Source organism: Schistocerca gregaria, chromosome 4 (genome assembly GCF_023897955.1).
Source record: "Schistocerca gregaria isolate iqSchGreg1 chromosome 4, iqSchGreg1.2, whole genome shotgun sequence".
Classification (NCBI taxonomy): Eukaryota; Metazoa; Arthropoda; class Insecta; order Orthoptera; family Acrididae; genus Schistocerca; species Schistocerca gregaria.
Window position 1 is genome coordinate 170,082,599 of NC_064923.1, and position 25,778 is coordinate 170,108,376.

General features: G+C 45.6%; 1 protein-coding gene across 1 annotated transcript in view; it reads left to right on the plus strand.

The window, feature by feature from the left end:
* Nucleotides 1-25,778, plus strand: part of LOC126267503 (nephrin-like) — an 880,351-nt gene that overhangs the window by 734,654 nt on the left and 119,919 nt on the right. The gene's annotated exons all lie outside the window — the stretch shown is intronic.

The window sequence follows — 25,778 nt, forward strand, 5'->3', positions numbered from 1 at the left end:
CATCTGTATCGTGATTCGAACATGAGAGTAGCATCAGTTGTGGTGAAGCGACGATAGATAGCAGACAATGCCGAATCGGATGTGGCTTCGAGATACTTTCTGATATTAATACACACCGAAGCGCCAAAGACACTGGTACAGGCATGCGTATTCAAATACAGAGATATGAAAACAGGCAGAACACGACGATCCGGTCGGTTACGCCTATGTAAGACAACAAATGTCTGACGCAGTTGTTAGGTCGGTTACTGCTGCTACAATGGCAGATTATCAAGATTTGAATGAGTTTGAACGTGCTGTTATAGTCGGCGCATGAGAGATGGGACACAGCAAAAAAATGGTTCAAATGGCTCTGAGCACTATGGGACTCAACTGCTGTGGTCATCAGTCCCTTGAACTTAAAACTACTTAAACCTAACTAACCTAAGGACATCACACACATCCATGCCCGAGGCAGGATTCGAACCTGCGACCGCAGAAGTCGTACGGTTCCGGACTGCGCGCCTAGAATAGGACACAGCATCTCCGAGGCAGCGATGAACTGGGGATTTTCCTGTACTACCATTTCACGAGTCTATACGTGAATATCAGGAATCTGGTTAAACATCCGATCTCTGACATCGCTGCGGCAGGAAAAAGATATTGCAAGAACGGGACCAGCGACGACTGAATAGAATCGTTCAGCGCCATAGTAGTTAAACTCGTCCGTAAATTGCTGCAAATTTCAGTGCTGGGCCGTCAACAAGTATCAGGGTGCAAACCATTCAACGAAACATCAACAAATGAGTTTTCGGAGCCGAAGACCGAATCGTGTAGCCGTGATGACTGCACGACACAAAGCTTTACGCCTCGCCTGGGCCCGTCAACACCGACATTGAACTGTTGATGACTGGAAACATATTGCCTGGTCGGAAGACTCTAGTTTGTAACTGTATCGGGTGGATAGACGTGTACGGTTCTGGAGACAACCTCGTGAATCCATGGACTTTGCATGTCAGCAGAGGCGTTTTGAAGATGTTGGAGGGTCTGTAATGATGTGGAGCGTGTGACGTTGGAGTGATATGGGGCCTCTATATGTGTAGATACGACTCTGACAGTGACATGTATGTAAGCATCCTGTTATTTATCACCTGCAGCCATTCAAGTACGTCATGCATTCTTTCTCGCTTAGGCAATTCCAGCAGTACAATGCGACACCACACACGTACAGGATTGCAACAGAGTGGCTGCAGCAACGCTATTCTGAGTTGAAACACTTCCACCGACCATCAAACTTTCCAGACATGAGCTTTATTGAGCATATCTGGGATGCCTTGCAACGCACTGTTCAGAAGAGATCTGCAGCCCATCGTACTCTTACGGATTTATGGCCGGCTCTCCAGGATTTATGGTGTCAGTTGCATCCCGCACTACTTCAGAAATTAGTCGAGTCCATGCCATGTCATGTTGCGGCGCTTCTGCATGCTCGCGGGGGCCCTACACGATATTAGGCAGGTGTACCTGTTTCCTTGGTTCTTCAGTGTATAATGTTTAAATAATTAAGAACATAATCGAACGATGCTGAAGACCTTACCTGGTACCTAAAATTTAATTTTACGAATGATTGGTGGGCATACCCGACCAATCACGATAGTATGCGGGAATATGACTGGTGTGCAAAAATTACTTGATGTTCCACTGCCAAGTAATATAGCTAGATGAAAGTTGTAACGTACATAGAATGAAATGCAGCAGTGTAGTACACACTGTAACTAAAGGAAATATCCAGTGAGATATACAGAAATGCCTCTTATACAGTCAACAGTTACATTGAAGGCAGTGCGATTTGTGATGGTCTCCTGGACATTATAAAAGTTGGAGCTTGGTTATTAATAAGAACTGTGATAACCACTTAAGGCAATCCATGCTGGCCACAGGACTGATGAGGAGTTACTGCGGTAAGGTGATCCCCTCCTCCACTAGAGCTGTTGACATCTGCCAAATAATCCTTATTGTAACACGACGGCCAGCCGGTGTGGGGAGCGGTTCTAGGCACTTCAGTGAGGAACCGCGTGACCGCTAAGGTCACAGGTTCGAATCCTACCTCGGGCATGGATAAGTGAAGTCCTTAGGTTAGCTACGTTTAAGTAGTTCTACGTTCTAGGGGAGTCCCATAGTGCTCAGAGACATTTGAACCACTTTGTAAGAGGACGTTGTGCAATACCTCTCACTAACACATCCCACACGTACTCTACGGTATTTGAGTCGGGGAATGGAAAGCCTGTCAATTCACACATATCCCCTCTTTCCGACAGCTCCTCCACAAATATTTCGGTGTAATTCCGTACTGTTGTTGTTGTTGTCTTCAGTCATGAGACTATTTTGATGCAGCTCTCCACGCTACTCTATCCTGTGCAAGCTTCTTCATCTCCCAATACCTACTGCAACCTACAGCCTTCTGAATCTGCTTAGTGTATTCATCCTCCCTCTAGGATTTTTACCCTCAACGCTGCCCTCCAATACTAAATTGGTGATCCCTTGATGCCTCAAAACATGTCCTACCAACCGATCCCTTCTTCTAGTCAATTTGTGCCACAAACTTCTCTTCTCCCCAATCCTATTCAATACCTCCTCATTAGTTACGTCATCTACCCATCTAATCTTCAGCATTCTTCTGTAGCACCACATTTCGAAAGCTTCTATTCTCGTCTTGTCCTAACTAGTTATCGTCCATGTTTCACTTGCATACATGGCTACACTCCATTAAATACTTTCAGTAACGACTTCCTGATACATAAATCTATATTCGATGTTAACAAATTTCTCTTCTTCAGAAACGCTTTCCTTGCCATTGCCAGTCTACATTTTATATCCTCTCTACTTCGACCATCATCAGTTATTTTACGTCCTAAATAGCAAAACTCCTTTACTACTTTAACTGTCTCATTTCCTAATCTAATTCCCTCAGCATCACCCGATTTAATTTGACTACATTCCATTATCCTCGTTTTCCTTTTGTTCATGTTCATCTTATATCCTCCTTTCAAGACACTGTCCATTCCGTTCAACTGCTCTTCCAAGTCCTTTCCGTACTGTCATCCATAAAAATGAAGTTATGACCGAATGCAGCCCTGAAAAGACGCATATTTGGAAGGAGTAGAGCTTCACTGTAACGATGAAAGGTAACTGTGTATTGTTCAGACATCTGGAGGTCAGTAAGCCCGTGGAACACTATGCCTCTTCTCTTACAATATTTAATGTTATAAACCCCACATTAGTTGTTTCATAATCTGAAGTAAGGAAAAAAAACTTTATTAATTACAACAGTGCACCTTCTACAGAGAGATAGCGTTTTTCAGAGATGCTGCTGTTTCATAAACCAGATTTCCTGAAAAATCTTTATAAAGCCGTAACAGCCTTACGACTAGTTACGACAGTCAATTTTCATTTCTGTTTTCGATGGATAACTCTGCAATGTAATAAATGATATATTGCCAACTGTTTTAATGGAAGTAATTTCTTAACAAATTAGGACATTTCTAAACATAGATCATAAACGCTTTGTGTTAAACGAATTTCCACTAAAATTTTTGGAATAGATCTGAAGGTGGGTGCTGACCCGAAACGAGTCACGTGGAAAGAAAGGTAAGTGATACTCCAAGATGCTACTCACACCGGGTGTAAAATGAATGTGCGCAATGGAAAATAATAAACGCTAAAATGAAGATTTGGCGCTGTCTGATTACCCCCTGAAGCAGATCTTAGGATCTCTTAATTCTATAAATTACAATCTAAATATAAATTAGTGATGACGGCAACTAATCCTACCAAATGATAAACGTAGTTTCTGCTTATATATTTATTGTAGATAAAAAAACCTATATATTACAAAGTTTGTATTTCCTGAGTAAAATTACAGATTCTTCCGAACGTTGACCAACCACACGTTAGTCTTTTGTCGTCCAAGGCGGATTGTTTGCGAGGAAATACCTATATTCATACAATGGTGCGCTTCTGAGTAAAAATCCTTTGAATAGATAAATAAACGTATATATTACAAACTTTGCATTTCCTGAGTAAAATTACTGATCAATTGCCCAACTCTGTTCCTATTATGACTCCGCAGTCTAATATCAATAACGCGAAATGACTGACACAATGTACGTACCAAACACCAGAAGACACTACCTTCAAACCTGACCTACGGTGGTGTGGAACCTAAGTGGAAATAAACTAATGTGATCAGAGCTGTTTGGCCTTTATAGCCCTAATAAGTCGAAGAAATTTGCGATATCACCGTATGCACTACGTCCGGTGCGTCGAAGTGATGGTTTTCATACTCCAGCCACAAGTAAACTCTTTCAAACACTAGGACGGCAGAAACTGTCTTTCCCTCTCTGTGTTCTACAGAGGAGAAACGTGAACTCTCAACCACAGGGACGGAATTCAGATAACGGTTCAACTTAAGTATAGGCAGAGGAAGTGCTCTCAATTACTGAACGCTGCGTACTCAACAACGACTCCCAACTCGGAAGTGAAGTTCAAAAATGGTTCAAATGGCTCTGAGCACTATGGGACTCAACTGCTGAGGTCATAAGTCCCCTAGAACTTAGAACTACTTAAACCTAGCTATCCTAAGGACATCACACACATCCATGCCCGAGGCAGGATTCGAACCGGCGACCGTAGCGGTCGCGCGGTTCCACACTGTAGCGCCTAGAACCGCTTAGCCACCTAGGCCAGAATCGTATAGGCTCACAACAGTACAGTTCCTGACTAAACTGTATTGAGGGCAAAGACAGCAAGTCCGTCTCTATCAACAAAGCTTATATCGATCGACCGTCACACACGAGCGCTCACAACGGAATACCTCGTCTCTCCACCGTTGGCTTCCCAGCAAGCCTTGGCTCCCAACCTTCATAATTCCGAAAACGAATCATATGCCTGAAACCACGGAATTTTCTCCCTCTCTACAGATTCTTCGGAACGTCGACCAACCACACGTTAGTCTTTTGTCGTCCAGCGCGGAAAGGTTGCGAGGAAATACCTATTTTCATACAAAGGTGCGCTTCTGAGTAAAAATCCTTTGAAATAGCACGGTCTGCGTGGTTTCCGAGATGCCGCATCTTCGTTCTTCTCACCTGCTTCCCAGATTTGCAAAGTTCGGAAGTATTATCCGGTTATCCTTCCGGTCCTAATACAATAGCGGCCGATAGCGGCCAGTCGCCCTTGTATTGTGTCTTCGCGCTCAGGTGTCACGACGTCTGTCTAGCTACTTCCTGTGTTTAAGCAGGGCCAACACCTGTGCGGGCCTTCCACCCAGAGCTGGAATTCTGCCTGCCGTTTCATCTCCACTGGCCGTCCGACCTTTACTAGTATAGGCAATCATTAACTACGCCATTCTGATTATAAAGACACTCCGTCACCTTTCATGCAATAAGCGTTGACAATAATTTACAAGGCGTACGAGACAATATCGAACTCTTCACCTATTCATATATACGAAGTAAAACCTATCACATGATACCTAATTGTGTTTGTAGATCACGGCAAATTATGTGGATGAGTGCTTGTAAGGTGCAAAATTATAGCCACCTTACAATATGAAGACTGAATTCGGAAAATTTTCTATAAGTAATGATTGCAGACACTCCGTGAAGACGATCATGTCTAGTTTTACAAACAAAAAAAAAAAATAGTACGTAACCAGTGCCCTAAAACTGACAAACCTTTTTCTCATTACACAGACTATGATGATGTCAGTTTACTAAAATTATTTCAAACGAGAACACTTCCCTAAGATTTGTGTGAATCCAACTGCAAGAAACATCACTGACGATATGGAAAACCCAGAGGAGTTTATTACACATCTAAACATTATTTATGGCACATTCAATGAACGTAATGTCTTACACAATCTTTTAGAACTCACTTGCATCACTCTTTCGTAGTTTAACCTAACATTCACGTTTACACAATGTCTTTCCGCACAAATAACAACTCGGTTCTCACGTGAAACTGGGGTGTCGCTTAAACACCTTACAACCGTGCGCCCTTACCAACATATCAACATCAACACCCTCTAGAGAAACTCGGTTTATTTTTCAATAGCAGATGCAATTAGGTACAATTTTTTTTTCCTGTCACGCTGAATTAATGAGATTCTGTTTACCTTTTCAGCAGGCATATTTCCAACAGTGTGAACTTCTCTCTTAAGACATTGTCTAGCTTGGAGTTTGACGCAAAGTTCCTTCCAGGTCCGTAATTCTTGATCCATCAAGCCTTTGTCGGTTTGCTAACACGACGCAGCCGTTATCGAGTTCCGTTTCATAGCTGTACTTGGGCCAATACAATAGGAAATTGGCTATCGAAAATCTATAGTGTACCGATAATATGAGCGCACGTAAGGACGCCGCGGAAATTACCTCCCGCCTCGATTCTCGCTGTATCTTATGGAAATTGCCGAAGCACCAGCTGTGTGTTCGTAGTGTTTTAAATTTCCTGTTTATTTCTTACAGTCATCTACGCTAAGAGTGTTACAATTTCGATTAAGCGAAATGGAATGCCCCCACCGATTACATTAACTTTCCGTTCTCTCAGATAATGGAGCGGCCAGCCGACCGTCCCGAAGTCAACACGAAACTGTAGTTAGCCTTGCAGGGAGCAATAATCAACTTGATGCTGGGAGCGTCTAAAAGGCTAATTCAAAAGATGCTCCACCACTACTGGATGCGTAGGAAGTTGTAATTCAAAGTGTTGCGCAGAACTCGAATATAGTACCCTTATCACATGCTGCCCAAAAGTTTGTGACCCTGTCGGCTTCCAGACTGAATGGACCGGTAAGAAAGGTATGTAAGCGGACCATAGACAAAGGGTGAAACATTCGTGGGACAAAAATGAGCCGGAAATCGGGGAAATCCTCTGACACAATTGCCTCCTAAAAAGGGCACACTGTTACGTCCCGATAGCTCGACACGACCAACTTAGAAACGTGAAGCTCGTCTTCTACTGTCATACTGCTTTCGTGATCATCTACTCTGGTGTCCTAAATTAAAACGACAAGCCGCTGTTTCCCCGTCCTGTGTCTAATTCACGATTTAATTATACATACCATCAACAGATGTCCATACGATAGTGTTCTGCACGGATGGTCGCACTTCGGTCAACGGAAAACCACACTAACGACGACATCAGGGCACCTATCGAACCGAGTAATGTTTGCTGGGTAGTCCCACATCGCTTTGTACCCACTCACGAACTGTGCTGTACTGCTCTGCGGTGGAGGGGCATTGAAAGAATGGAATCATGATAGTCGTAAACGGATGTGGTACGAAGGCTCAACGTGAATCGTGAATTAGTACTGCGCAGCAACTGGCGTCGGACTTCGTAGCATCTACTGGAGGTGTCGTATCGAGGCAAACTGTGTAGAGTGGGCTTCGACAGAGTGGCCTTTATTTGTCGGACAGCTGTATGTTCACCTCTGACGCGTCTGCACAACAGGGAACGTCTAGAGTGGAGTCATCCACTTGCCACCTGGACAGTCGAGGAGTGGACCACATATGAGTCCCGATTTAGTTTGGAGATTGATTCTCGGTGGATTCGCATCTGATGGTAATGTGGTACACGATTTAGACACTCGAGCATTGATGAGAGAGTCCAATATCGAGGAGGATCACTAATCGTGTGGGCAAGATTACGTTGACCACTCGAATACCTCTTCAGGAAAAGGAATGGGTTAATCCTAAAGGTTTAAATGCTATCAGATATCGTGACGAGATCTTGGGACCTCATGTACGTTTGTTGCAAGGTGCTGTGCGCCCGAACTTCGTACTTACGGACGGCAGTGCTCGACCTCATAGAGCAGAAGTGGTTGATGTTTTCTTGGAAACGGAATTTACTGCGCACATGGCGTGGCCTGCTCGCTCTCCCGATTCGAATCCTATAGAACATGTCTGGGATACGCTAAGGAGACCAGTTGCATTGCGTCAACATCCACCAATCATTCTCCCAAGACCTGCGAGCAGCTCCGCAGCAAGACAGGGCATTATTGCCTCAATATGACACTGATGACGTTATTCACAGCATGCCCCGTCGTTGTCAGAGGTAGTCACACCCCGTAATAAGCACATTAAACAGTTGTCGCAATGTGTGTGCATATCTGTTGAGTTCGGTAAAACGAAGAACATTTTCGTCTACTGTTATGCTTGATGCAGTTGTTTACGATCTATATTCTTTACACTGTTTGTTCTTTGCTGTCATCTGTTAGTTTTTTGGCAAAATAAGCGCAACCCAGCAAAATGTCGGTTTGTTGCTTTAACTTTGGACACCTGTGTATATAGAGTGGCTGGAAGATGGTGAAACAAAGAGTGGGCGCAAGATGTTGCTCGTCCGCGCCTCATCACCAAGCGAAGATAGCATGGTGGGATTAATCACGTATGTTGTTACGTCAGATCGATGCTTGTCTGCGGTTACACCATCGCCCAGACGAACGGCTGCGGGAAATAAATGCCACACCACGAACAGATGCCGGTGGAGAAAGTATTACGCTATGGAGTTCATTTACGTAGCGTTCATGAGACATGTTGTGATGTCCTGAGGAAACTAGTCTACCAGGGTTAACTTTGGGTTCGTTGATGGCAAGGGGAGTTGATCGATCGGAACTACAAGGTATGAAACATTATCTCTCTCTATTATATGAAGGATAAAAGATTTCCTTATCTTTATACAATCCACTTCCACAGCAATGAGCAGAAAATTTACAAAATTTTCAACTGCCTTTGAACTGTAAAGTATCACTTGATGCTCACAGTTACAAACATTTCGGCTGAGGTACAAGGTCATAATTTACTAAAGTAGAGAGCCAGGTTCACTTGAAAGAAGCTTGACTAATGCCGGATGCGTAGGAACTCAAATAGCACCGGTCTCCTAACTAGATAATGTTGACTGCTTCGTCAAAGTCACGAAATGCTCAAAGCCAGTCCATACTCTGTTCTACACTCCTGGAAGTTGAAATAAGAACACCGTGAATTCATTGTCCCAGGAATGGGGAAACTTTATTGACACATTCCTCGGGTCAGATACATCACATAATCACACTGACAGAACAACAGGCACATAGACACAGGCAACAGAGCATGCACAATGTCGGCACTAATACAGTGTATATCCACCTTTCGCAGCAATGCAGGCTGCTATTCTCCCATGGAGACGATCGTAAATATGCTGGATGTAGTCCTGTGGAACGGCCTGCCATGCCATTTCCTCCTGGCGCCTCAGTTGGACCAGCGTTCGTGCTGGGCGTGCAGACCGTGTGAGACGACGCTTCATCCAGTCCCAAACATGCTCAATGGAGGACAGATCCGGAGATCTTGCTGGCCAGGGTAGTTGACTTACACCTTCTAGAGCACGTTGGGTGGCACGGGATACATGCGGACGAGCATTGTCCTGTTGGAACAGCAAGTTCCCTTGCCGGTCTAGGAATGGTAGAACGATGGGTTCGATGACGGTTTGGATGTACCGTGCACTATTCAGTGTCCCCTCGACGATCACCAGAGGTGTACGGCCAGTGTAGGAGATCGCTCCCCACACCGGGTGTTGGCCCTGTGTGCCTCGGTCGTATGCAGTCCTGATTGTACCGCTCACCTGCACGGCGTCAAACACGCATACGACCATCATTGGTACCAAGGCAGAAGCGACTCTCATCGCTGAAGACGACACGTCTCCATTCGTCCCTCCATTCACGCCTGTCGCGACACCACTGGAGGCGGGCTGCACGATGTTGGGGCGTGAGCGGAAGACGGCCTAACGGTGTGCGGGACCGTAGCCGAGCTTCATGGACACGGTTGCGAATGGTCCTCGCCGATACCCCAGGAGCAACAGTGTCCCTAATTTGCTGGGAAGTGGCGGTGCGGTCCCCTACGGCACTGCGTAGGATCCTACGGTCTTGGCGTGCATCCGTGCGTCGCTGCGGTCCGGTCCTAGGTCGACGGGCACGTGCACCTTCCGCCGACCACTGGCGACAACATCGATGTACTGTGGAGACCTCACGCCCCACGTGTTGAGCAATTCGGCGGTACATCCACCCGGCCTCCCGCATGCCCACTATACGCCCTAGCTCAAAGTCCGTCAACTGCACATACGGTTCACGTCCACGCTGTCGCGGCATGCTACCAGTGTTAAAGGCTGCGATGGAGCTCCGTATGCCACGTCAAACTGGCTGACACTGACGGCGGCGGTGCACAAATGCTGCGCAGCTAGCGCCATTCGACGGCCAACACCGCGGTTCCTGGTGTGTCCGCTGTGCCTTGCGTGAGATCATTGCTTGTACAGCCCTCTCGCAATGTCCGGAGCAAGTATGGTGGGTCTGACACACCGGTGTCAATGTGTTCCTTTTTCCATTTCCAGGAGTGTATATAGGCCACTGTGCAATGGCGCTGTATTGCTGACGGATAGGGCCTGTCTTCAGGAACGCCTCTCATTCGTTGTAGCGGACTGAGACGAGACATCGAGGTATGGATGCGCGTTACGGACTTTGATGTGCACTATGATCTATGGATGTCACTAAACCCTTGGTAGCAATCTTAGTCGTAATAATGGTTGTGGAGTACAGCAAAGTTATTCAGGAATACCTGAACTGCATCATCCCTGCTATCTGTGACGATGGAGATAGAATGTTTCAGCTGGATACGTTTTCCTGCCACAAGCCATAATCATGCTACAGTGATTTGCGGAGCTTGATACTCAACTCACGTTGACGACTTGGCGACCGCATTCGTGAAAGCTGTTCCTCATTGAGCACATCTCCAACGCTATCGAGGATCAGCTACACTGTCAGAAATAAGTGACCAGTAATTTACTGGTATTTCGTGAGCTGTGCATAAACAACTGGTTTGATGTACTGCAAGTAGTCACTTGCTTTAGTCATAAACGTATGTCTGAATGGTGCTAAACGTTATTATTTTTACATAAGGAAAAGTATACTCTTCTCAATAACTTTCAAATTATGAGCTATATCCTTAATTTTTACAAGTGAGTTAGTGAATTAATACTCAAGGCCCTTTTGTTGTCTGTCTGTGGTCTCTTTCAGAACTCAAATTAATAATCAAATTAATTAATTTACTAAGAGTGAACCTTAAATTGCTGATGTACCCTTTACCATTACAATAAAATAAATTAACAGTTGAGGGAGTATGAATGAGAACAGCGGCGTATTAACACATTGCCGTCCGCACGTCTCGTACAAATGTATTCGCTTGGCGCTGACAGCGCTAATTCGGATTACTTGGCTTGTCACCAGCCGTTCTTGACATTACCGGAAGGATATAAATTGTTAAGTTTTATTAATCTCGTCATTGGTTCCAATATTTTCATAAAATTTCCAAAATATACAAACGTAAATAAATGCAAAATGTGTTTGTTTCGCTGGCCCGGTTGCCCCCGCGGTTGTAGCCGCTTCAGTCCGGAACCGCCCGACTGCTACGGTCGCAGGTTCCAATCCTGCCTCGGGTATGGATGTGTGTGATGTCCTTAGGTTTAAGTAGTTCTGAGTCTACAGGACTGATGACCTCATATGTAAAGTCCCATAGAGCTCACAGCCATTTGAACAATTTTTGTTTGTTTCATATACTGATTTATTTGCATTGTCTTTGGTACTTAGTACTTCTCTTTCGTATGATACGCAGCAAAACAGTCTCCAAGATGTAAAGAAAATTTACACAAAACTTGCGCATTAAGTTTGTTATTCTCCTTTTTTGTCTTTGGAACATACATGGCATTTCTTTCGTTTTCGTTTATTCGTTTCGGAAATAAGTACTAGCTGGTACGCGATGTCATGGCAACCCATAAGTTTTGCTCAGAAGCAGGTACATGGTCTTTTATCCACGAATCAGACACTTTCATCAAAATATCGTGAAACTGGAGATTCTTGTGTTCTGTATTGAAATATTGACTTGTATGGGATGCATTAAAGAATGCGCATTAAAGACGTTCATGCCAGACTTTTTTGACCATTTTATAGTTTTTCTGCATATAGGGTAATAACTCAAATATTGGTCTGACCGATCCATTCCTTTCATGTATTCGTTGTAGTCTAATACACTTTTGTTTTTTTATTGTGTAATAGGTTTCCCTACATTTTCTTTGAGTATCAGTAAAAGTGGCATTATTCGTATCGTTTTAATTTTCGAAGCTCTACATACCTGTGCGAGTACTTCACCTTTCCGTTGATGACAAGCTTCAAACTAATTGACTTTGCGCGCTTCAATTTTTGCGGAATTCCTATATTTTGCTGTATCGTTCCACAAACTCGAATTTTATTTTCAAGTAACTTCCCTGCAATTTCTACACAGTCATAATAATTATCCATGTCGAGGCGATGCTACTTTCCATAAGAAGGTGTCAATAGTTCCATCACTATTTTTGCTAAAGGCTGTCCAGCGCCGCTATATATGTTGAATGAGGAAATGTATCCCTTACTCGACATCACACTGCATCCGAATGGGTATGCCATATTTCGTAATTTTCGACGGATTGTAAACTCTAAAATTCAACCGCTCACCCCCCGGTATCATTCCTTCATCAATTGAGATGTTTTAACTTGGATTGAAGGTTTCTTTAAACTTTTTAGAAAAATAATCAGTTACGAATTGCACTTTGAAAAGCCAGTCGGCATGATGCTGTTTATTGTTGTTGTCGGAAAAATGTAAAAATGGTATTAGTCTGAATCGGTTGCGGGTTTTGCGAAATATCGGTGTGTCTATCACCGGATTCGGTGGCCAACAGTAATCGTTCCTAGCTTTTTTTTACAATTCCCATAAGGATAGCAAGCCCAAACCATTTTCTAAGTTGGAGCTCCGTTACGTCGACAAATTTGGCATTTTTTGTCTAGTTTCTTCAATGGCAATTTTGACTGTAGTACTTGTTGGTTTCGTTGCTAATATATTCAAATAGATCGTTCCCAATATACAATTCGACGATATCCTCGACGCTCTGTGTATCATTGAGAAATATTTTTGGACCTGGAGATCCTTCAAATTAATTTTTGGTTCTCGGTATATCAAGGGCTGACCACTGTGCACTGTCGTCTTCTTCTGATTCATCCGAATCAGTTGGCAGCCGTAGCGTTCGCCGAATTCTTCTTGGACGTATTCACTGTCTTCCGACGATGCTGCTTCACACTCATATATTTTTATATTCGATGTCTTCTTCCCACTCGGCCAAGTCGTCCGAAACGTCAGACAAGACGTCCGCGCATTCATTGAAAAAATGCCCTACTGGAAATTGAAATAAGAACACCGTGAATTCATTGTCCCAGGAAGGGGAAACTTTATTGACACATTCCTGGGGTCAGATACATCACCTGATCACACTGACAGAACCACAGGCACATAGACACAGGCAACAGAGCATGCACAATGTCGGCACTAGTACAGTGTATATCCACCTTTCGCAGCAATGCAGGCTGCTATTGTCTCATGGAGACGATCGTAGAGATGCTGGATGTAGTCTTGTGAAACTGCTTCCCATGCCATTTCCACCTGGCGCCTCAGTTGGACCAGCGTTCGTGCTGGACGTGCAGACCGCGTGAGACGACGCTTCATCCAGTCCCAAACATGCTCAATGGGGGACAGTCCGGAGATCTTGCTGGCCAGGGTAGTTGACTTACACCTTCTAGAGCACGTTGGGTGGCACGGGATACATGCGGACGTGCATTGTCCTGTTGAAACAGCAAGTTCCCTTGCCGGTCTAGGAATGGTAGAACGATGGGTTCGATGACGGTTTGGATGTACCGAGCACTATTCAGTGTCCCCTCGACGATAACCAGAGGTGTACGGCCAGTGTAGGAGATCGCTCCCCACACCATATTGCAGGGTGTTGGACCTGTGTGCCTCGGTCGTATGCAGTCCTGATTGTGGCGCTCACCTGCACGGCGCCAAACACGCATACGACCATCATTGGCACCAAGGCAGAAGCGACTCTCATCGCTGAAGACGACACGTCTCCATTGGTCCCTCCATTGACACCTGTCGCGACACCACTGGAGGCGGGCTGCACGATGTTGGGGCGTGAGCGGAAGACGGCCTAACGGTGTGCGGGACCGTAGCCAAACTTCATGGAGACGGTTGCGAATGGTCCTCGCCGATACCCCAGGAGCAACAGTGTCCCTAATTTGCTGGGAAGTGGCGGTGCGGTCCCCTACGGCACTGCGTAGGATCCTACGGTCTTGGCGTGCATCCGTGCGTCGCTGCGGTCTGTGGAGACCTCACGCCCCACGTGTTGAGCAATTCGGCGGTACGTCCACCCGGCCTCCCGCATGCCCACTATACGCCCTCGCTCAATGTCCGTCATCTGTACATACGGTTCACGTCCACGCTGTCGCGGCATGTACCAGTGTTAAAGACTGCGATGGAGCTCCGTATGCCACGGCAAACTGGCTGACACTGACGGCGGCGGTGCACAAATGCTGCGCAGCTATCGCCATTCGATGGCCAACACCGCGGTCCTGGTGTGTCCGCTGTGGCGTGCGTGTGATCATTGCTTGTACAGCGCTCTCGCTGTGTCGGGAGCAAGTATGGTGGGTCTGACACACTGGTGTCAATGTGTTCTTTTTCCATTTCCAGGAGTGTATTATCGTCTCTTTCGTCTGACATGATGAAATGGCACGTACCTGTTGACTTTTGTAACTTATTGCTACCTAAACAAAACACCAACAGAATGCCAAAGATACTAAAGTGCTGTCGCCGGCCACTGTGCGATACTATGTTCACGACCCCACCGTGTTCTCGCCGGCCACTGAGCAATACCATGCACACGACACCACTGTGGTTTCGCCGCCGTTGACCGCTATTTCGCGCACTACACCACTATGATGTCGCCGGACGGCACAGTGTTAAGTTTACAAAATAATGAAATGTTTTATTAGTCTAGTTTTTGTCTAGTTTCTTCAATGGCAATTTTGACTGTAGTACTTGTTGGTTTCGTTGCTAATATATTCAAATAGATCGTTCCCAATATACAATTCGACGATATCCTCGACGCTCTGTGTATCATTGAGAAATATTTTTGGACCTGGAGATCCTTCAAATTAATTTTTGGTTCTCGGTATATCAAGGGCTGACCACTGTGCACTGTCGTCTTCTTCTGATTCATCCGAATCAGTTGGCAGCCGTAGCGTTCGCCGAATTCTTCTTGGACGTATTCACTGTCTTCCGACGATGCTGCTTCACACTCATATATTTTTATATTCGATGTCTTCTTCCCACTCGGCCAAGTCGTCCGAAACGTCAGACAAGACGTCCGCGCATTCATTGAAAAAATGCCCTACTGGAAATTGAAATAAGAACACCGTGAATTCATTGTCCCAGGAAGGGGAAACTTTATTGACACATTCCTGGGGTCAGATACATCACCTGATCACACTGACAGAACCACAGGCACATAGACACAGGCAACAGAGCATGCACAATGTCGGCACTAGTACAGTGTATATCCACCTTTCGCAGCAATGCAGGCTGCTATTGTCTCATGGAGACGATCGTAGAGATGCTGGATGTAGTCTTGTGAAACTGCTTCCCATGCCATTTCCACCTGGCGCCTCAGTTGGACCAGCGTTCGTGCTGGACGTGCAGACCGCGTGAGACGACGCTTCATCCAGTCCCAAACATGCTCAATGGGGGACAGTCCGGAGATCTTGCTGGCCAGGGTAGTTGACTTACACCTTCTAGAGCACGTTGGGTGGCACGGGATACATGCGGACGTGCATTGTCCTGTTGAAACAGCAAGTTCCCTTGCCGGTCTAGGAATGGTAGAACGATGGGTTCGATGACGGTTTGGATGTACCGAGCACTATTCAGTGTCCCCTCGACGATAACCAGAGGTGTACGGCCAGTGTAGGAGATCGCTCCCCACACCATATTGCAGGGTGTTGGACCTGTGTGCCTCGGTCGTATGCAGTCCTGATTGTGGCGCTCACCTGCACGGCGCCAAACACGCATACGACCATCATTGGCACCAAGGCAGAAGCGACTCTCATCGCTGAAGACGACACGTCTCCATTGGTCCCTCCATTGACACCTGTCGCGACACCACTGGAGGCGGGCTGCACGATGTTGGGGCGTGAGCGGAAGACGGCCTAACGGTGTGCGGGACCGTAGCCAAACTTCATGGAGACGGTTGCGAATGGTCCTCGCCGATACCCCAGGAGCAACAGTGTCCCTAATTTGCTGGGAAGTGGCGGTGCGGTCCCCTACGGCACTGCGTAGGATCCTACGGTCTTGGCGTGCATCCGTGCGTCGCTGCGGTCTGTGGAGACCTCACGCCCCACGTGTTGAGCAATTCGGCGGTACGTCCACCCGGCCTCCCGCATGCCCACTATACGCCCTCGCTCAATGTCCGTCATCTGTACATACGGTTCACGTCCACGCTGTCGCGGCATGTACCAGTGTTAAAGACTGCGATGGAGCTCCGTATGCCACGGCAAACTGGCTGACACTGACGGCGGCGGTGCACAAATGCTGCGCAGCTATCGCCATTCGATGGCCAACACCGCGGTCCTGGTGTGTCCGCTGTGGCGTGCGTGTGATCATTGCTTGTACAGCGCTCTCGCTGTGTCGGGAGCAAGTATGGTGGGTCTGACACACTGGTGTCAATGTGTTCTTTTTCCATTTCCAGGAGTGTATTATCGTCTCTTTCGTCTGACATGATGAAATGGCACGTACCTGTTGACTTTTGTAACTTATTGCTACCTAAACAAAACACCAACAGAATGCCAAAGATACTAAAGTGCTGTCGCCGGCCACTGTGCGATACTATGTTCACGACCCCACCGTGTTCTCGCCGGCCACTGAGCAATACCATGCACACGACACCACTGTGGTTTCGCCGCCGTTGACCGCTATTTCGCGCACTACACCACTATGATGTCGCCGGACGGCACAGTGTTAAGTTTACAAAATAATGAAATGTTTTATTAGTCCTTTCATAACATCTAGCTGACCAAAAATGAAAGTCAGAAATAAGAAAAGGAATGGTGTTTGATTGGCACAGCATACATTGGGGTAGAAGGTAGAAAAATTCTCCCCTGAATTAATCTCTTTTACAACGCAATCTGATTTTGTTTACATGAATCCCCTGTGAGGCCCGACTCCATTCAAATGGAACCAACTATGACCAAATCTAGAAGAAACTATGGTCCACCTGATAACAGGGAGCTGTGAATTACATTTAAGAACCCCATGCCGGTACAACAGCATTTTACCATTTCACCTTGATTAAGGGCGCAGCAGAAAATGGCGCGCTGTAGACGAGGAGCGGTGCATTGTAGCAGATGTAATGTTCTGACGCGTCGACTAACATTGGCAAACTATAAAGTCTGGCGTTCTGATTATCAGAACGTGGGAAATTTTGCTATAAAAACCCTGAAATCACGACAGATTCCAGTGTTAGCTGCACCTATTCGGTGGACTGGTCAAACAAATTTCGCTCACAGGCCAAACGGTGCGTGCTGGAATTGTCAAACGTCCGACTCAGGACAATTAAGTTCACCCTCATGACAAACAATATGACCGAGGTGATACGCAGTTCCACTGTCGATAAAGTTGGAAACTGCCATTGGCTCTTAATCCAAAACAAGATACAGGTCACAAGTCTCACCCACTAGATAAGGTCCTGCAGTTCTTCAACTGGGAGGACAAGAAGGTAAAGAAGAAAAATTCACAGCCACTTTCCACCAAGCCTCTGCACGGAAGCCAAATTAACCAAGACGGAACTGCCCCACATTGCACAAAACCATCAAATTATACTCGAATCATTCAAATTGTTCTGTTGTCTTGGCAGCCAATCTGGAAAGGGCACTGGTGATCCCAAGCCTGGGGAGCAAGCTTCCCTGTTGCATAGCCTGAGAGGAGCCAATCAACACTCCAGATCTCTCTGGTCTGAAAAAAGAACATTTTAGACAAGGGAGGTGTCATTCTCATATACATATATAAGGCTCACCACCCATTTGACCATCTTCTTCTGTGCGGATGCACAAACAGTGCCCGAACTCTTACGGGAATCGGCAAAAAGCCGCAAGTAATGAGTATAATGACTAGGAGCACTATGAATGTTGTGCGTGACAATATGTTGGGAATGTGGGACTCACGGCAGGCGTGCCGGAATAAGGCCCTGCAGTCGCATTATCCTCTGTGTCCTCGCTGGCTCAGATGGATATAGCGTGAGCCATGAAAACAGGAGAAAACGGGTTCGAGTCCCGGTCGGGGCACAAATTTGCAGCTGTCTCCGTTGACTTATATCAACGCCTGTGTGCAGCTAGGAGTGCTCATTTCGTTGTAATCCTCTACCTAGACGAGATCACTGTCCCCCGTTTATGGAGAGATCCTATCTTTCTAGGACGACTATTTCCAGTTTCTGAAAGAAGGTTGTTGAGCAAGCCGGACAGTCGTGCCCATGAAATATATATGGTTTTGCTGCTTACTAAAGGAACCCTCACTAAAAGAACCTGGCGACTTCCTGGCATCAAGGTAGGGTTCCAGTCTTACTGTTACTAAACATGTACACCAGCCACTCAGTCCGCATCGTCCCACCTTCTAGCATGAGAATTCACAGAGTTTTCTGAACGTCCCACCGTTTTCACAAAAGCCCAGTTCACATCAGTCTCTCTTAAATGGCATCCTCCGTCCGCCTTCTGCCAACTGGCTGCATTTGTGACGGACTGCCACAAGACCCAGGCGTAATGTTTGGCAAACTACGACTCTCTTTCTGACCTTAAGAAGAATGTGCAGAGTGCTTTGGCCAGAAGTCCCTCTGCATGTACGATCCACAGATTGCCACTTCCCAGAATCACTCACACATCGAGGTCACTGCACTCAGCATTTATGCCTCCAGTTCTTCTCTCTCCCTTTCCTCCACCGCCTCCACTATGGCCCCTAGCTTACAAGTTCTCTATAGGTTGTGCATCCAGTTATAACAACATTTTCCCTACAACTTCCACATATAAAAAAGTCGTACAACACCCATACAAATCGTAGTAGTGGGGTACACCGAGAACAGGACATAAAATGTGAACGTTAATGTAAAATTTTGCGAAAGTGAGAGAGTGGTGTGATACCTCTTAGTACTTCAAAATATAGCTATTAATGTTTTGTGGAATTCATGACAAGCAGAAACGCTTTCTGTAAAGCATTCCAAATGGGAACCAACATGCGTTTCTGAAGGTAGTCATATGGAATCAAATAGGTGTGGGGTGGAAACAAAGAACACATGCAGTGTCAAGGTGAACAATCGAGGGTCAATCTGGTGTGCAGTTAAAACTGTGTAGTGCAAAGTTCGATTACGTTGGACTGGAAGTTAGACTTCAGGAATCCATAGTGTTGTCTAGCTGTTTTCTAGACTGGAAACATACTTTTCAGATATGTTTGATGTTACTGGATTCTGCGAGGTACTAAAAGAGTAAGGTTCTTCTTGCTGTTACTTGGATGTACACTCCTGGAAATGGAAAAAAGAACACATTGACACCAGTGTGTGAGACCCACCATACTTGCTTCGGACACTGCGAGAGGGCTGTACAAGAAATGATCACACGCACGGCACAGCGGACACACCATGAACCGCGGTGTTGGCCGTCGAATGGCGCTAGCTGCGCAGCATTTGTGCACCGCCGCCGTCAGTGTCAGCCAGTTTGCCGTGGCATACGGAGCTCCATCGCAGTCTTTAACACTGGTATCATGCCGCGACAGCGTGGCCGTGAACCGTATATGCAGTTGACGGACTTTGAGCAAGGGCGTATAGTGGGCATGCGGGAGGCCGAGTGGACGTACCGCCGAATTGCTCAACACGTGGGGCGTGAGGTCTCCACAGTACATCGATGTTGTCGCCAGTGGTCGGCGGAAGGTGCACGTGCCCGTCGACCTGGGACCGGACCGCAGCGACGCACAGATGCACGCCAAGACCGTAGGATCCTACGCAGTGCTGTAGGGGACCGCACCGCCACTTCCCAGCAAATTAGGGACAATGTTGCTCCTGGGGTATCGGCGAGGACCATTCGCAACCGTCGCCATGAAGCTGTGCTACGGTCCCGCACACCGTTAGGCCGTCTTCCGCTCACGCCCCAACATCGTGCAGCCCGCCTCCAGTGGTGTCGCGACAGGCGTGAATGGAGGGACGAATGGAGACGTGTCGTCTTCAGCGATGAGAGTCGCTTCTGCCTTGGTACCAATGATGGGCGTATGCGTGTTTGGCGCCGTGCAGGTGAGCGCCACAATCAGGACTGTATACGATCGAGGCACACAGGGCCAACACCCGGCATCAAGTTGTGGGGAGCGATCTCTTACACTGGCCGTACACCTCTGGTGATCGTCGAGGGGACACTGAATAGTGCACGGTACATCCAAACCGTCATCGAACCCATCGTTCTACCATTCCTAGACCGGCAAGGGAACTTGCTGTTCCAACAGGACAATGCACGTCCGCATGTATCCCGTGCCACCCAACGTGCTCTAGAAGGTGTAAGTCAACTACCCTGGCCAGCAAGATCTCCGGATCTGTCCCCCCTTGAGCATGTTTGGGACTGGATGAAGCGTCGACTCACGCGGTCTGCACGTCCAGCACAAACGCTGGTCCAACTGAGGCGCCAGGTGGAAATAGCATGGCAAGCAGTTCCACGGGACTACATCCAGCATCTCTACGATCGTCTCCATGGGAGAAAAGCAGCCTGCTTTGCTGCGAAAGGTGGATATACACTGTACTGGTGCCGACATTGTGCATGCTCTGTTGCCTGTGTCTATGTGCCTGTGGTTCTGTCAGTGTGATCATGTGATGTATCTGACCCCAGGAATGTGTCAATAAAGTTTCCCCTTCCTGGGACAATGAATTCTCGGTGTTCTTATTTCAATTTCCAGGAGTGTATAATATAGTTATCGTTACTTCCTGGCAGATTAAAACTGTGTGTTATACAGAGATTCAAATACGGATCCTTTAGCGCCAGGAAGTACAACGTACTGAGGTATCCAGGCATATATAACGGATTTCCCTCACTGCTATTCTTCCTCCCAGTACACATGGAATAGCTCAGTTGGTAGAGCATTCGCTCTGAAACGAAGAGATTCCAGTTTTGAGTTCTGGTCTGGAATACAGTTTGATCTGCTAGGAAGTTTCCAATAAGAGCACACCCTGCTACACAGCGAATTATTTGAGCCACTTATAAGTACATGTGTCATAGTTGAGAGATCGCATGGTCACACGAAAGTCAGCAACACACATCGATACTGCAGACATTAGCCATGTCTCGCTGCATCCCGCAGCGATGAATGGGAGAGGCTGAGGAAAACATGTCCTCTCTTTAACACAACAGTGCCCTCGAATAGAGGTCAATATAGAGCAGAGGTTGGAAGCCCAGTTCCTGACCTCAGATGACGCAGTCGACTTCATTGAGTAGAACTAAAGAGTTATCCGAAGAAGTTCAAGGAATGGCAGCTCGTTTCGTATTAACGTGAAATAGGGGAGACAGTGTCATTCAAAGTGTGGTGTGCGTACAGTAAGACCTTCAGTACACACATCATCAGATTATTTGACTTCTCACTATAACGAAGTAGGCGTGTGACAGCAATATGTCTCGTGGCCTTATCGTGGTGTGTTTATCTTCTGCCGCTAGGTCAGACGATAGAAATGCCACTTGCATGCTTAGAGTAGCAGATTGACGGTAACCAAAATTGCCAATCTTATGTTCCTTTGGTATTGGTACGTTAATCTTATTCTCACATATATCTCTGAAACTTGACAAAAGTTTCTATACATTTAATTTCATGGCTATGTACAGGAATATGGCAATCTTATTAGGCGCAGACTGAAACTTGACTATAGACTGGTATACAGACAAATGTAGACCTCGTACAGACTGGTGCAGACAAATGCAGACTGTCTAATCGGAGGTCTGTACACTCGATATAATACCTCGCGCATTCATGTATTACTGCGCGAGTGTGATCCCCGAGGAGAAAAGGTTCTACGTTAGCAGCAATCTCATTGGCTGCGTTACATATTAACATGCAGATCGGCGGAAGCAGAATTTGGTCCGTCTCTATGGCAGCGCCATCTCGTAGTGCGGAGATGGACGTGTGCTGCACCTGAGTGGTTGTGCTTAGCGGGGCGCGCTCTAGTGGGAAAGTTGTGTACGCACTGACTACGCGGAATTGTTTACACAACAGAAACGATACAGGATTTGGGATGGATATCACTTAAAGACAGGCGTTTCTCTTTGTGGAGGAATCTTTTCAAGAAATTGCAATCACCAACTATCTCCTCCGAATGCGAAAATATTTTGCTGACTGCGACGTGCATGTGTAGAAACGATCACTATTATAAGATAAGGGAAATCAAAGCTCGTACAGAAAGATACTGATGTTCGTTCTTTTCGCACGCTATACGAGATTAAAATAATAGAGAGTTTTGAAGGTGGTTTGATGAACCCTATGCCAGGCGCTTAAATGTAATTTACAGATAATCGATGTAGATTTAGATGTAGATGTCTAAGATTGAAACGTAGTTTTCTAAATGTTTAACATTGTACTTCGAGGGAAAAGTTTGTTGAGTAGTGACTCAAGTGATGCTTTACTAGTCAACGTTTGTTGTAAATTATTAAGTCCCCTGAAGCAAAGGATTGAATCAAGTTAAGTAATAAAGTGAGTTAATATATCGTATGTTTTAGCTAAGATGAGCGTTACCGCAGAGCAATCAAAGAATACACAGCTATAGCCGAACGACTGTTGTTTCCTCTGGCCATAACAGTATCAATTTCCACATCCTAATTAAAAGTATTTCATGACACACCCACAAAATCTTACAATGACTGTGTGATTCAAAAAGTTCTGCTTGACAGCCGAATGAAGGAGTCACTGACATGTGTTCCTATGCAATGTGGCTAAATATACCTGGATAACCAAAGCTACCAGTAGGTAAATGATTGAGTCGTGATACCATTCCAGAAGGAATTTTTCACTAAGGAACTATTCTTAAAAGACGTTCCTATTTCTAACTACAGGTAGGGATACTGTGCGCTCTGAGCTGGCAGCATGCTTTAGGGAGCTGTTAACTTAGGTACATCCGCATATAAGCGTCTAAGTACCATTCCATAAGACAACGGTAGCAATTATTAGGAACCTCATATCTGTCGACAGTAATTTTGCTTTAAATTTATATTAACACAAGTTTACAAGTAGAGTGTTTAATTAAAAACTTTCGGCTTGAATTAACATGGTTTTGCGCTCGCTGTATCATTAACTGATTTACATCCTTTTATTGGAAAGTTGTAATGAGTATTGGGTTTGTTATTTAGACGTCTAACAAGAAACTGATTTCGTTGTCTGTAAGAGGATTCTGATATGAGTTGTGATTCGTTAGTGTCTACTGATCTTCGTAGATATATCAGTTGTTAACTGATAGTTTCTGTACAGAGATCACCGGCATGAAAATCTGTCTACGAAAAAGAGTAGCATGGAAAGTCTTAAATTTGGAATGCCTCTGGAAACGGGTTTTATGGTTGGTACGGGAGGAATAAGGAGGGAAGAGGAAAGTGAGGTGCTGTTATAATAGTCAAAATTGCTTCAAATTCTTTTATACCAACAAGCCAAGCTGTTAGAGTATTTTAGGCATACAAAAACATTAAAATGAACAATGAAACATCAGTATGGCCTTATTTTAAAGTACTTTTTGTAATGCCATTTAGCCTGAAGATGAGGTTTGCCTCGCAACATGTCGCTAAATAAATAAGTAATACAACAGTTGACAATGTTTGTAACTGGTAGCGATAATTTAAAAAAGCCTTTACATATCCATATTTTTGTCCAATCGCTATTTTTTTTAAATGCATGTACAAGATAAACAAACAGGACGGAACAAACAGAACCAAATATTCGGATGGTAGGCTCTTGTACGGTTGCTGCTGAGAGATTACTTCGATCAGGTGCCCCACTTCGTGGCAAGCAAACATCAGCAACACCACTTGCAGAAACTATGTTCTCTTGGGAAGCGAAAGGCATTTCATGTGTGGTTTCCTCTGTATTTGGACGTTGCCATGGACGATCAGTAATGTGTAAAGTCACATATCAGTCATGGTGACCAGAATGAATTTTCACTCTGTAACGGGATCTGTGCTGACCTGCCAATACAGCACAACGCGAACCGCGCCAGCCTACTACTCAGGAAGTTCAGCCAGACACGGACGAAACCAGCCCGGCTGACTGACGACCATGAATGCTGCACCTCCCAGCCTGAGTGAAGTTTGTAGGCCGTTTTCCATGTTCGTTCACTCATATTCTGGGCTCATCCCCTCTATCTGCGTTAGAGAACTCGTTAGTCGAACAGTTTCAATAAGATCAAACAAAGAACAAAGTTTACATAATTCAGAGGGCGCCAACGCCTGCTTTTCCTTAGTTCGAATTATAGTGAAGCGGCCCAACAGTGCACAATGGGCCCGCTTATTGGGCAACTGTCGCAGCGCGAGTTTGCGCCCAGATATAGTGGGGACAGGGATTCACTGAGTGGATGGCAAACGCACAAGCAGACCGGTCTGCATTCTATCTCAAAGTATTTTAAAGAAATTACTCAATGAAACAACTGATTTTCGCTCACTTTATAATTTTACTCGTCAGTTCAATGATGATTTAGAATTTAAAAAATTGAACTATTCATTAAACTTGCATGGGATCTGTAACTCACTTCATTCTCGAGAAAATGGATCTATGTAACGCACTCCGTTCCACTCCCGTCACCAGACGATCAAGCGACAGCGAAATATTCGTAACATCCTCTTGTCTCATAAGCGGTTTGGGGTATCGAAACAATATTTTGGCAAATGGTAGCACACAAAGATGAGAGTAGGTTGCCAAAGGGCTACTGTGTGTAACTTTCCCACCTAGGGCGAAATACAAGTAACCACAGATTTTTTTCAGTGGAATACAGTAATTTCTATGGTTCCTCGCCAGCTGGTGAAATGAGAATTGTTACACGGTCCTAGAGACCAGAATTTTTCGAGACATGGTTCTAGCATTCACAATACATCAATACATTCAAAACCATTCTAAGAACTGTGGATTGAACTTCCTAAGTGTTGTGGGACTGCCTCCAGCCACAGCATGAGTACCTTCTTAGGCGATCTTCTGAATACTCTAAATGATTTATACAATGTACAGAACTTCCCAAATGCTGTCTGTGATACTGACAGAAAACACGTGGGTCTAAGGTTTTAGATCCTCTGAAAGCATATTTCGACAAACACTTTCACAGAGCACAACGATTAACGCAATGTGCTTCAGCAATAGTGAGGTCTAAGTGGAAAGTCAATACAAACCTCACCAGATTTTGCCGACAATATTCTGAAATGTGCACGTTCTCCACAACACTGTTATTGACCTATAAGAATCTTTCAGCGTCGATGAGCAACATACCGTAGAAATTGAGCATTCTACACAAGACACTTATCTGACAGGACGAAACTTAAAAAGAGCTTCAAATGAAGCTGTCCAAATGAGACTGTTTTGAAAACATTTCTTCAGTTACTAAAGTACAGGTCCAAGGCTTCCGTTCAGTCCCTTGTTGACTAGTCTGGTGTGAAAGTTGAAGGTAGCAAAACGGAATTCTAATTTTTAATTGCGCGCTCAAGAAATTGTTCACGTTAGAGAAGCGTACAAACATACCATCATTTGACCAGCAGACTGACTCCCGTGTTGATGACATAACAGTAAGTGTCACTCGTCGGCCAGGGTGGCCGAGCGGTTCTAGGCAACACAGTCTGGAGCCGCGCCACCGTT